Source organism: Ixodes scapularis, unplaced genomic scaffold (assembly GCF_016920785.2).
Source record: "Ixodes scapularis isolate PalLabHiFi unplaced genomic scaffold, ASM1692078v2 PGA_scaffold2__306_contigs__length_199485367, whole genome shotgun sequence".
NCBI classification, from domain to species: domain Eukaryota; kingdom Metazoa; phylum Arthropoda; class Arachnida; order Ixodida; family Ixodidae; genus Ixodes; species Ixodes scapularis.
In genome coordinates, this window is record NW_024609857.1 from 141,838,643 (window position 1) to 141,853,088 (window position 14,446).

The window sequence follows — 14,446 nt, forward strand, 5'->3', positions numbered from 1 at the left end:
CTTTGTCCTGTGCGTTTACCGTCCCCTTCCACCTGCGTCGAAAGCGGTCCCAATGTGACGTGACACTTCCTGACGTCGTCTGGCAAAAATCTAGGTACCACATTTGAGGATGCGGTAAGTACACCAGTTGGAGACATGTTACAGGCACTATACTGTTGCTGCCACCAGTGGGAGCGATCTGAGAATAATGGTTTCGCGTGGCACATTAAGTGTGCACTAGAGACCTTGTTTTCATGTGAGCTCTGCTCGATTCGTCTGCTTTGTGAGGTCTGAAGAAGTGCGAATCCTCTGCATGCATGTCCCGCTCCTTAGTGAAATGCGTGATCAAAGTGTCGTATGCTCTTCTCTGCCGAGAGGAGGGAAGAGAACAAAGTGGCTGGATGCTGCCTAGTGGCCAATGGGGCAGTAGGTGGAAAGCTTACGAGTGGATATGTGTACAATATCATAATTTGAATAACACTCTGAACATGAATATTCAAATCTGACTGCGAATCAGATTTTCATAAAAGTTAATTTTTCGAAAATACCATATTTGGGTGCCTTACAGATCCAAGGACCTCTCTTCAAAATATTTTAGCGTAATTCAAACTCAAAGTATAAAAAGAATTATAATTATGTTGCGAAGAACACGTCCAAATTCTTCCCGAAACAGAATACAGACATCGAAATGCGCGCTCTCTGCGCTCCGCCGGTGCGTGCCCATTTGCGGCTACTTTGGTCTCGTCCGAAAGCTTGCTTCTTTGTCTACATTTTTGGTGCCATTAAAAATGGCATCTACCCGAGGAAAGCGCAGAATACCGCGTTTTCCCAGAGAAAGAAACCGAGCTACCGATTGGCTAAGCAACATGGGCCGCAGAGAGCGCTATCGATATTGGCTGAAGTGCATGCCTCCTCTCGTGAAATATGTCATTCTCCTCTCCCTCCTCCCCTTTCTCGTGGCGCAACAGGGGCCGGGAGCAGCCAAAATCGTTGTTTGTCATCTGCAAGTGGTTGCGTTTTGACTTCAAGCACATTATTTTTCGGTGTTCGCCCGCTTCGTTTAGCTTCACGTCTTTAGGAGACACGGGTAGTGATTGCGACGCCTAGCGCGAAAGTTTCAACGCAGCGTGTGTACGGCAAGTGGAAGCGTCGGGCATGGAACAAGAGGACTTCGCTCGCATTGCCAGCCACGTTACTTGCGGCGGGCATGCTGCAAGTTCAGCTACCAGCAGCTGCATCGTCTTCCGAGGTGCCCGCCCCTGATGTAAGCATGAAGAAGACGAAGGCTTCGGCCCTGGTGCGTCACGACTCGACTCGCATTTCTACACGGCAAGCGAAACTGCTCAACGTGCGGTGCGGGCTGACGAGTTGAAGCACGATTTGGCCGCAAAGTCTGCCACACAACGGAAGTTTGACCTCCTCAATGTCACTGTCGAGGATGAAGAGACACATTCCGGCACACAGGTCGTGATCAAAGGATTTGAACATGTTGAACATGTTCTTCGCGACCACCAAATATGGGCAGTGTGGATTGGCCACGCCTTTGCTCGAGAAAGTCAAGGAGAAGGAGTACGGGCTGGCTGTGAAGTTGGTGCTGGCGTGTCGGTCATGCGGCTTCTGCGAGAAGCATTTTTCGTCGGTCAGAACTCAAGGGGAGGCGTGGATTAAGCCTTTTGAGCTCAACATGAGAGTTGTGAAGGGAATCCAGTCCATTGGGAAAGGGTCCACTGCACTCTTCGACTTCTGTGCAGCCTTGCACCTTTTTCACAGAGGCCTTCACTGTAAGACCATCCAGCACCACTTGCCGACAGTGATGCAAGCCTGCGAGCAGCACCACTTGCCGACAGTGATACCTGCGAGCTGTCAGCAGCAGCCTGTGAAGCAGAAAGTGCTGAAGCTGTGAGGGCCCTTTATGCAGATTTTCTCAACCTTCCCAACAACATTGACATCATGTATGGTGGCACCTGGAAGACGCGGGGTTGCACGTCTCACATTGGTGTGTGCTGCATCGTGGAGCTGTACAGCGGCGTGGTGATCGACCACATCATCCTGTGCAACCTCTGCTTGGAATGTTCACTCGGCCCAAAGCCCGAAGAGGATGGCTACAGTATGTGGTTTGCTTAACACAAGCCAGACTGCAAAGAGGACATAGACTGCAAGTCTAGGCAAATGGAGGTGGAGGCAGCACTCATCATGTTCAGGAGGTTATTCGAGAAGCACATTCTGCGCTACATGGTGGTCCTCTTTGACGGAGACAGCAGGATGCATCATGCCCTGACAGATGAAGCTGTCTACGGGTTCGTGGAAATTGAAAAGGACTGCCCCAACCACGTCTGCAAGCGGATGAAATCAGCTTTGCGGACGCTTGACGACAAAAAGAAGTCTCAAGGCGAACTGCTCAGGGGAAAGGGCAGGCTTATACAAGAAAAGATAAAGAAGATAACCAACTACTATGGTTATGCCCTTCTGAGTCACAGCCACAAAGTTCCTGCAATGTAGGAAGCTCTGCAAGCCACCCTTCGCCGCATGTCATCCACTGATGAGTCTCCCGACCACGGCCTCTGCCCTGAGGGAGCCAGTTCATGGTGTTCTTACAACAGAGCAGTTGCCAACAACGAGCAGCCTCGTGGCCTCAAGAACGCCCTCACAGGCTTTTTTCGAGAAGCACTGGAACCAGTGTTTTCTAGACTCAGCCACAAGGACTTGCTCCGGCGGTGCAATGATGGCAAGACACAGAACCCAAATGCAAGCCTGCACTTTGTCATCTGGGCGCAGATCTCGAAGAACTCCCACACGTCACTGTACAGAGTAGAGGGGGCTGTTGCTGAAGCTGCGAGCATCTTCAACCAGGGAGTGAGGAAGACGAATGAGAGTGCGGCTAGCAGCCTGGACTAAACGGCTGGCACTGCCCTCGTCAAGAGGAGCATCGAGAAAATCAGTCGGAGGCTGCAGAAGGTCAACAAAGAGTTCTCAGATGCTGACAGCATGAAGAGGCTCTCTGCAAGGCACAAGGCGTGCACAGACCAGGATTGCAGTCCCGGGCTCCTCTGAGAGTCAGGTGCGCCCATTCACAAGCTGGTGTTTTTGAAGACTCCCCCTAGAAAAGCCCTTTTTAGGGCTAACCAGTTGTTTCATGGGGCTGCTTTTCCTACCCATGTCTCTCCCTTAGCATAAAATTCAAACCAAAGGCATTCCACCCATCTAAAGCTTCAACGTTGTTACTTGTGCATACCCAGATTTCGAAGTTTATTTTCTCAGCTTTTTTTTTTAATGCGAAAGCATAAACTGGGTCTCATGGAGCGAGCCGACGCCATCAGCTTTGAAGCTGTGCCAAATGGCACCTAAACCCTTTTCTCTAAGTGAAGCCGTGATCTGATGGCTCCCAACTTTGAAGTCACGCAAAAAGCCTAGCCAAACAGCACCTGGTTTCTCCGCTCCCAATAGATTGCAGTGAAGCCGAAATCTGATGGATTTCGGCTTCAGTCCCATTGGCTGGCACACGCCATAGTTTCAAGGAACGAGGCTCGCATTGGCCGCTGCGCATCAGTTTCAAGGAGGGCCACCCCATGGCGCTGCGTGTCTGCGCCGACAGCGCGCCGATACAAGGAATTGGCTGGTGCTCTCAGGCAGACCGCCAGCGCGCAGGAAAAGAATTGGCCATGCCGCCGCTCTGGAGCGCGGTGGCATGGTCGATGTCAGCGCAGCGCAGCCACTTCGCAAGGATGCGCACAAGAACGGCATTCATGCTTTCACATTCACAACTCATTAGAAGTGCTTAGGTGTGCCACGAGCCTTTTTCAGCATATTCTCCGGCCTGGTAGGCTTTTTGACTCACTTGCGCTCAATCAATTTTCATAAATTTGGTACTATTTTCTTTGGAATGAACTAGACTGCGAGCTAAAGCTATTTTTATTATGATATTGTTTGGTATATAGAACTGGCATTTCATTATTAGACATTTTTATAGTCTCTATTGTATGTCTTCTGTTCACTTTAATTTTTTTACATGATTATATGGTGCTAAATAAATAAAAATAACTTTAGCTTGTATGCCATTTCTTTAGGAAGCAATTGATGCCTTTTTTTCATTAAAATTTTAATGTTTTTTAAAACCCCTCTTGAAATTAGCTAATTAATATTTTATTTTGTTGATAACTTTTGAGAGAGGAGATATATCTGAAATCTGATTGCAGTTACGAAATCATCAAAGTAAACTGCATGCCTGTGCAAAACATCATTATCAATAAACAAAAAATATTTTTTGAGAACCCACTTAGGATTTTGTTTGTACATCACAGATGAGAGCCTAACAAACCAGAACAGAATTTTCAGCTCGAAATTCGTTTTCTTCCCGCCCGAAAACCTTTGATCGAGAACTGGCCGGGTTGTGTCGCGCTCACTTTCTTCTCCGTGGACCTGCGCCATTTTCTATGGTTTAGACACACACACCAAATATAGATAGGTTATTAAAGTTGGGGGTCATCCAAGGCACACACTCAATATTAAAAATGGAAAAACAAAATATGATACTCATTTTTTGTGGCTTTTAAAATGGTGCAAGTACGTTGATTAAAAAGGTTGCATAAAGAGAAGGACTCTGTGCATTCTCTGTGTGATTCTCTACATGGCGTCATATAGCAGTAGTCCCGGCCCGGACGGCTGAACGAAGCGGACTAAGCGATGGTGGCAACATTAAAAATAGAAAAAAAAAAACATAAAACTCATTTCTTGTGGCTTCTAGAAAGCCACAAACACGTTGATTGAAAAAAAAAGTTGCACGGCCTCGTGACTTCTGGTATCTTTCTCCTCCTCTATATTTCTCCTCCTTCTCCAGTCCATTTTCGGTTTCGGTTCCAAGCAGTTGCATTTTTTTTTACTTCATTAAATATATATGTGACGCTTCAGCAAAATATTAATTGAGTAATCTTGTGACACCATAATGAATTGCCTGGCAAAAAATGAATAACATTTTTTGGGGGGTGTCAGTGTATTAGGAAATAATGTCTAGAAATCTTACAAATGTAAGATTTCTAGAAATAAATGCTAGAAATGTACTAAAAACATTTCACTTCTATTTCTACTAAGGAGAAAACAGAGCCCTAATAATACGAATTGGGTAACATGTGGTGCAACATGGGCGGATTTATCGGTCAGCCCCGGGGGGGGGGGGGGGTGCGGGGTGCGGAAGCTGTTTGTCTGGCAGACGGGGGAGGTCTGCTGAATTATGACGTCACGGTTGAAACGTTGCCCAGATATATTTTGTTGACCCAGTATTTGCTATGTCACCAAAAACTAAACTTTTGGCTGGTGTATATCAGTGATTTTATTAAAACAAAGTTGACCTTGAAGGGCATAGGGGAGTGGTCGCCTCCCCCCCCTAAATCTGCCCCTGGTGCAACATGGCAAGCAAAACAATAGCTATCTTGTTTATATGATTATAGGTCGAGGTTTTATTTTCTGGCTCTGTGCTCAAAAATCAGGTGTCGAGCCGTCATTATAGCCAAAGAAGACAGACTTACAATAGTGAGCAAAATTTCCGAGAGTATTGAGCCAACCAACACGCTCCAATACTTCGGCCGTTTCTCCAAGCACGCCAGTGCTAAGCGGTGAAGCTTGGTACTAGAGCACGGGTAAAAATCAGTGAAAATCAGTGAAAAATCAGCTCGGAGCACGTGGAGCGAAAGCTCGCGCTGCAGAACCCAGGGATCCTGGGTTCGAGCCCCACCCCTGCCCGTTTCGATCTGGATGAGCATCGTACCGGCGTGCGGTCGTGTATCACTACTGCGTGATGCACGTTAAAGACCCCAGGCTAGCGGCTGTACTGCACTGGCTAAATTGCTCATCTACAGCTGGGAGACTCATCGCCCCTGTGAGGCAGACCAAGTTCTAGGCTGTATAAACACACACACAACCCAATTTTTTTTTCTGATCATAAAAAAACTCTAATACTTCTAACAGTGGAAGTGTGTGGCTAATTAAGTTGAATACAACACTTTGAAAATATTTTAAATTTTGAATATTTGCACACCTCTACTTGTGACATTTGATTGCATGTTTTAAAACGGTGTGGAACAGGCGGGTGGATAATTTGTGGCTTTCTATACTTTGCAAACAATATATTAGGTTCAGAACGTTGTGCCAGAATTCACATACCAATCTTTCAAGTTTTATAACTCAGTTATAAATCAACATCTTTATTTGAAGTAAGCTTCTTGGGATCAGTACCTTCTGTCAACATCATTTTGACAACATGACAGAAGTTCATAAGTTCTCTTTCGATAGAAGTCAGGATTTCTAGGGTCGGTGAAATCTTGGAAGTTGCCTTTAGATCTAATCTTGGTGCTCGAGTGGTTTGCCTCGTAAAAAGTGATTCCGATGTTGAGAAACATTTACCTCGTTTCTTCACATAAAGCTGAGAGTTGCAGAGTGCATCGTGCATGTCCTAGCCTCTTTTAGACTTCTAGATGTCTAGTGATCTCACACTTTTTAGTGACTTTAGACTTCTTCCGTGCGTATTGATTTTCTGGACTTTATAGGGCTTCTAGAGTCTAGACTCATTTGAGAGGCTAAGACACGCACAAATAGCATTCTGCACCTCTCAACTGTATGTGAAGAGTTTAAGTTGGCAATTTTTCCCATTAAATCACAATGTCATAGGAAATGACGTGGTCATAAAGGGTATCAGCCAGCATTGCGATTCAAACTGGGGTAATGCTTTTTTTTTCCACACTCCTTTTTCTCGTCATCTTCTTCCAGTGGTGGTTATTTGTCGCTGGCTACCACATTTTTCTTTTTGAGGAGAAAAATGTACAATTAACGCTGGAAGCCTACTTATCGTTGCGATGGTCTTCTTTCCCTCGTCCCACATTGCAGCAGCGAGCTTGGCTGAGGAGGGTTTGAGTCATCTGTGCTGCTGTCAGAGATCTTGACGGATATGTCGGTGGTCTTCCCTCTTGAGTGACAACAGCCCCTATGCCATACTGGCTCGCATCGACCGACAGAGTTATGGGCTTCTTGTGAACGTACAGTCCACTTTCGGTAATTGTACAGGCACCGTCAAAGCAATTACCCTCGGTGATTGCTTTGACAAAGGACGAGTGACTTTGTCAAAGCGTCTCGCAGGTCTTCGAAGCTGTTTTACCGCTGTCCAGTCCATAACCCCCCCCCCTTCCCCCGGTGACTGGAACGTGTCGTTTCAGGCATCATATCTGCATGCAGTACCAACTATAGTAAGCATATCTACTATAAAGAGCCAACATCGGGGGGGGGGGGGGGGGGGGGGGTTTGGACAATCCAGGTTATTGTACGATAAGTGCAGCAGCTGAATGGGCAGCTGAATAATTTTCTCGGCTCACATTTTCAGCGCATGAAGGGGGGTACGGGTTAAGGTGTAGCACATCGTCGGGCCACCGTGGTTGCCGCTTCAATTTTGACAGCGGGCAGTTTTCGAGTCTAAATCAATTTCATGATTCATGTTTTGAGTAAAAATAAACGACTAAGGTCACCGACCGAATGAAAACTGCAGGACATGTCTTCTGAACGCCTGGCCTCCAGCACGTTCTCTACGCCTTCCGCTGTGCTTTGGCTGTGCGTGCGCGCTTGAGGTCCATGAGATGTTGAAGTGTCGTCCAAGTTAGGAGGCTCAGGCTGGAGGTGCGACAACTGAAGTTCTTCCCTCTCACCTTGGCCGTGGCTATAAGTAGACATTTCGAAATGTGTTCTACATCTTATTCCCGATTTATTAAAAAAAGACTTTCAGCCTTTCCACCCTGGTGAAGAAGGAAGACCAGCGAAGCTCTACTGTGGTGGGAATGAAGTAATGGCCGGCCGCAAGTCGGCAAGCCAAAAAGGAAAGTCCGGAAAGGTTGCTGCCATCTGGTTGCTGCCGTCGCTCATAGATGGCGGTAGCTGTCCAGAGTTTGGTGTCATGATTTGTTTGCAGGACGGACACAACACTGGGGAAACTAGTCCTTAACAGCTCCGCTGTAAAATACACATCGATAAAGAAAAGGCTTCGAGGTACACCCAAGCACTTGCGAGTTGTGAATGCATAAGCATGCACATCATTCTTTTACTCCCTTATTTTGTCTGGGCGTATCTGCGTTCACGGCAGAGCGAGCCGTCTCCTCGCTGCTCTGGCCTTGGACGCTCTGTGTTACCGGCGCGCTGACGGACATGCAGCGCCATGGGGTGGTGGTCGTTGAATCTGATGTGCAGCGGCCAATGGGAGCCTCGTCGACGCGCGCCAGCCAATGGGATTGAAGCCGAAATCCATCAGCTTCCCTTTGCTCCTTTGGGATCGGGGAAACTAGGTGCCATTGTCTAGACTTTTTGCGTGGTTTCATAGCTGGGAGCTGGCTTTACTTGGAGAAAGAATTTAAGGTGCCGTTTGGCACAGCTTCAGAGCTGATAACGTCAGCTCACTCCATGGGACAGTTAATGCTTTCGCATTAATAATATGTTAGCATTAGATGTGGACTTGCAGAAGTGAGTTTTCATTAAAAAAAAGTTTCTTCTCTTAGAATAAGCACCAACGATTTTAATGAACCATAAAATGGAAGCTGGCAGAGAGAAACCGAATTGCCCTTCTCTCCCGTGTGCAGTTGTCCCGTTTGGACGGCACTGGGATTTTTTTTTTTTTTCGTGCAATCTGTATTGTACCAGGGAGGCTGTTGTCCAAATGGATTGTCCTACTAAGTGAATTATTAGTTAGCGCGGGATAATTCTTTTTCCTGTTCGTTTTGCTATGTGGTGGGATTTTGGTGGAAAAGTAGATACTACATAGTTGGAAGCATCATAAATTGTTTGTGTGAAAACCAGCGCATGTAAACAAACGACAAATCTTGCTCCGTGCTTAATGAACTTGAAGTATTTATTCCCAAAACTAAACAACAGGGAAAAAAAAGTTTTTTGAGGCGAGTTTTAAGAATGCCATGAAACGATGTTGCGTTTGATTCATACACATGCAACTGAAACAAGTGTGACAACACAGTGCCACTTAGGTGCACCCTTATTGTTGTGCTGTATTTTCAAGGATAAAAGCTGAATATTTCTTTCAGTCTCCCATGCAGTTGTTAGAATCATCCTGCAGAAATGGTAATATAATGCAGCTCGTGCCCTGGAGACGAGCACTCGAATTGGGCTCGATTACAACTAGGCCGTAGACTCTGATTTTAACCGAAAAACCCCGATAAACTTTTGCCGGTTTAAAACAAGTACAAAATTGGTTGAAACTAAAAAAGCACCAATTTCTGGAAACTCAATTGCTTGATGCAAGGACTGTGACTCTTTCATATTATTTTTTTGTTGAAACCCTTCTTTTTAGTTGTTCGTTGGATGCATACTCTTACCAATGGAGTCAAGCACCCTGCCAGTCCCGGATCAGTGGAATCACTGACGTTGAAGGACAGTGACACAAGAGTTAGGTCAGTTTGGTCACCACCGATTGTCACATAGAAAACAAAAAGCTCCCCGTGGTTACATGAAAGGCTACTTAGACTTCAGGTCTCCGATCAAGAACATTGAGCATATTTCCCTGCACTTTTTGAATATTTTCCATTTCATCTAACCTTTGTGCTGATACATGAGCATTTAGTACCTTTTGGTTCTGTTTTAGATTTCCTTGCAAAAACTGGCTATCTACACCAGATATAGACCCTTTGCAATATAACTTCTTTCCTCGGTGTAGCATGGCGTATGTTGCATTTTGCACCATTAAACACATAATCATCATCATGAAACCTCAGCCCTTGTTGGACTTGTTTGCAGGTACCGTCGCTGAAATTGTAAATTTGAACTCTTGGTTTTTCACGAGTTTTGTCACCAAGAATCACCATTTTGTGTCTGTATGAAAAAAATCACAGATATACTGATTCTGAAAAAAGTACATAAACACAGAAAAAACAGTGCCCATACTCCCTAAAAAAAAAAAAAAAAACGCGGAAAATCTACGACCTAGTTACAACCAAGGCTTTGGCAGACATTCAGTTTGCAACTCTAGAGAAGTGGCGCCACCAAGCTGAAAAGACTCAAGGGAGAGAAGTGGCAGTGATGTTCCATGCACGAAATTTTCGGCCTCAGTTTCGGGGAAAATTGAAATGGGAATTTCACCACGATTGCAGGGAATTTCAGGAATTAACGACGAAATTTGGGAAAATCTTTAAAGAGAAATAAATATAAAAAAAAAAAAAGTCTTGTGGTACAAAAGTTTTAACAGAAGGTGAGAAAGTCGCAGAGTAGGAGGGAGACTTGTCTGAACGACTCCTAGGTGCAGCGAAATGGCTGCGTCTAAAGGTCATACCATTTAGTTAATAAAACTATAAACTGACCAGTAACATTATGGTGCCTAGAACGCGTCTGACTGGTGTGCTTAGCGGTGTCCTATTCCACCCATTCATTGAAAGTGGTCCTGAAGTGGCAACAAATGACATCACAAAAGCTGCAGTGTCATGCTGTCGGATGTCGCAATCCTGGGGATCGGTTGCAGAAGTTCCGGCAAAAAGCAGGAGCAGACGCGAGTGTCACTGTCGTCGCCGCGTCTCAACTCTTGGCTGCTGAAGCTTCCGGGGAGTGTCCAGCTGAATAGAAGCCTGCAGCAGCGTCAAACTTCTATGGCATCGTCCAGCGGAAATCGAGAGACCAGTTTTTTGGACATTGTAAAGACACCAGTCGAAGACTCCTTCCAGGCACCATAGTAACATTTTTTTATCTTACGAAACTTTGCACGGCTTTTGTGGTAAATGCTCGCAAAGTGGCCTGCCGAACCATAAGAAATAAGCTGCTGCCAAAATAAAGGTAAAACAAAATGTAGGCAAATATGCAGAGATATTTCAAAAGTTTGCAGGAAGTAGCCCAAATAGGGAATTTTTGTATCAAAGGGAAATGTTGGACGTGGTTGGGAACATCACTGAGAAGTGGGGAGCTACGGCCTATTCATGTGTGCAGTGTAAACTGCTGCGGCCCGGAGATTGAAATCTGCAGCAGAAGAAAGGCGATTGAATGCGCACCATTTTAGTTGCACGTGGCCAAACTCCAAGAATGGCCGGAGCACAGCATGTGCCCTTTGCATTGCTGGGACTTGGGTAGCCAGCACCAGACCACGTGGCTGATGCACGCTAGAAGCGTGGGGCTCGCCGTCCTTTGCTTTGCTTCCACTTTAAGCAAAAGGGAGCGTAGTACTACCGGGCTGGCGTGGGGGCAACCATGGTACGGGCAGTTACAAGCTAGCAGTACACCCATTTTTGCGCAGCATTATGTCTTAAAAGTTGGCAAATATTGCACTTTTAGCTTTTGTCAGTGTGGTAAAAGCAGCACTCTTTGGCACAACATTGTTACATTGTTTGTGGCCCAGTTTTCCTCCACTCTCCTCTTGCCAAATTAAAACTCGCTGGAACAATTTGTCGATTGAGATTTATTCAAAAACTCGAATATTCGACTACGACGACGAAGAACAATGTGGGACTTTACATTAGTCTGGGTAGAGTGCCAGGCCAGCAGGCCTGAGTAGAGGCTGCTGTCCCGGGTAGAGGCTGCTCCAGTCTCGCTTCCGATCTCCAATGGTTAAGGAAACACCCGTTACAGGACAGCGTTTCTGTATTTTTCGAGTCAAGACAGAATTTAAATTGTGCAATTCTGCTAGTTCCCCCCGATTAGAGTTCCTTTTTGGCCCTCTTGCGGGAAAAAGGAGGCATTGTTTCTTTTACAACAGTGAAAAGCATATACAAAGAACTTGTAGTTGGGCTACTTGGTGAACGTTTGGAAATCACGTATGTCTGTTTTCTCTCTTCTGTCCGTTTTTTGCGCCTTACACCATAATTTCCAGCATATAGACCGACACGCTGTTTACAAACAAGCCGGCATTTGCCCACACCAGGTGTGGGCACTGCGCAAGCGCAGAAAACAAGTTCGCATGAGGTGAAGCTTCTGCGCATGCGCCATGGCGACAACAGCGCCATCGCAGGAGCGTGACGTCAGAGCCACGTGTTGGTCTGTACAAAGGCTTTTTTTCTTTTTTTTTCAAGCTCTAATAAAGTAGGTAAAAAAGGATATGAAAGATGTTTTAAGATGAACATTTAGATACATACTGTAGGTACCTCTCCACTTGATCACCACTCAGATTTACTGTAGTATCCCGAGAGATAGCCCACATAATCAAATGAAAATAAGGGGGCTGCTAACTTTCAGTGTGCCATAAAAACAAAATTTATTCCAGGTTCTTACAAGTGGGCTATAATTTAATGTTTAAAGAAAAAAAAATTAGCAAATTATGCAAAAAGATAGGGGGTGGGCTATCTCTCGGGATATTAGGGTAGGCAATTATCAAGATTTGGTACAAGATTTTGTGTGCCCTCTTCAAAGGTCTTGGCTCTCTGTCATCTCATCATGCATTCAACAAGACAATCAGTAGTCATACATTCTATTCTAACTCTCGTCACCTAGGACGTCTGTTCGTCTTCCCCAAAACTTCATGCAGTTTCCTTCACGCACATTACACATCGGTGGCGACCGACGGTCTTGGTGACACGCGATGGGGAACCCAGGTGGCACCCTTCTTTGACGAGGGCATCAAAGTATGCGCCACATCATCTCGAGTGCCTAATCTGTGGGGTGATTACGTGGAGTATCTACACTATGTATCTAGATGTAATGTATATTGCAGCGTTTTTTATGAATCTTCTTTCTTCACCCAGTCGTTGACGGTTGACAAAATATAGCCCTCATATCTTGCAGGTCTGTTGTATGCAGCCACAGTTAAAATTAACATACTTCGACGGATCTGTGTGCATATATTTAATTCAACCTTATTCTAGTTTGGAAAATATAACTCCCATAAACGTCAAATATCCGAGGGCTGAAAATTTAACCAAAGTAAACTCCCGACGACATATGCCAACTTCAGAAAACCCTAGTGAAACTGTACGAAACCACTTGAAATCCTCTACCCTTCATTTAACCTCACCTGAAAACAAAGGGCACAAGTCTTGATGCCTAGAGAGGAGAAAGAATAAGGCTGGTCCTTTTCCTTTCTAGATATGGGTCACCCTTCTAGGGATGCAACTGCCAAGTCCTTTGCAGAAACACGCGCAACTAAGCTTCAACTATGTCAAGGATCTCAAAATGCACACAATACTGGATGTTTCAAAAGCAACCTTAAAACTTTTATTTAAAAAAAAAAAAAAAATTTTTTTTTTTTAGGAACAAGTTGGTTAGTTGAGAGTTCTGAACTGGTGTTTTCATGGGTGCTGACTGTATATTCAGTACAAAAGAATGGTTGCAAAATAAAAAGTGTCAATCAAAATTAAAAAAAAAAAAAAAAAATCTAGGATGTACTCTGCATGACAGTTATAGTGCGGACAGATAAAGTGCTCGTAACGGGCACCAACTTCAGCATTAAAATTTGGTGCCCACCAATATGCAAAAACGTACCAATGTGGTTTTTGCACCACCAACATTGTGCAGTGTACACACAGTGGCGAGTAGCTGCTCTGGATAATGCACCTATAAGACAATAGGGAGTTTTAGAATAGCGCATGCTAAAGCTTTGCGTACGCAAAGAATAGCGTCGTCGCCACTGCGCATGCTCCGAACGCAAACCAGGTTTTGCGCTTTTGCGCTAACTTTCCGAGAAATAGCGTGCGCTATTTCTCGGAAATAGCGTGCGTACGCAAAGGGTCTTTGCGCTTCTCCAAGGAGGATTCGTGATGAGAAGTTGGCTAAAGCGAAGACGAGCACAGTAAAAAATGGCGGCTTCCAGGATTATGTCGGCAGCTGCTTTAGCGGCGTCGTGAGTGCGGCGGCATTCTCGCGACTGCGATTTTCAATACGGGACGACATTGTACGCGGTTTGGCAACGACCCCCGGCAACTTGATGCTTGCGACGCGCGAACATTTCTCGGCGAAGGTACGATGTGCGAAGGTCAGTACACGAGACCTCTCTTGCCGAGGCGACGCAAGCGGACACGACTTGTCAACCGCTCGCGTCGCATTCTCATGTTTAAACAATTCTAAAATAGTACTCCGAACCAAAAAACTTTTTTTTCTAAAGTTACAGCATTTCGTGTGTGAAATAAAAATTGTGTATGTATCTTGGTGGCGTTGCAAGCGCGAGCTGCTTGGGCTTTTGCGTCGCGGCGGAGAAACGCTATTCTAAGACTGTTGCGTCGTGTGCGCTAATACAAGCGCTAAATTTAGCGCTAGCGTGCGCTAAAATTGCGCACGTTATTCTAAAACTCCCTAGTGACATCTTGTAGCTGCAATGGCTACTAGCAATGTATCGCCGCATAAAATGCTTGAAACCTGTTGTAGGGCATAGAAACTTCCAAGGTCTTAAAACACTGAACCCCTGGTGTTTGCAGAGATTAAGAGTGACTAATCGGATCTAGGGTGTCCATTGTATGCTACGTCATGCACCTGTCCTTGTGGCATTCGTGCGGGTAACTTAAATGCAGGTTAGTCGATTCCAGGAAAT

The 14,446-nt window shown here is 45.4% G+C and overlaps 1 protein-coding gene across 1 annotated transcript in view; it reads left to right on the plus strand.

Annotated features, from left to right (window-relative positions):
• Nucleotides 1-14,446, plus strand: part of LOC8027259 (glycerate kinase) — a 53,344-nt gene that overhangs the window by 35,957 nt on the left and 2,941 nt on the right. The gene's annotated exons all lie outside the window — the stretch shown is intronic.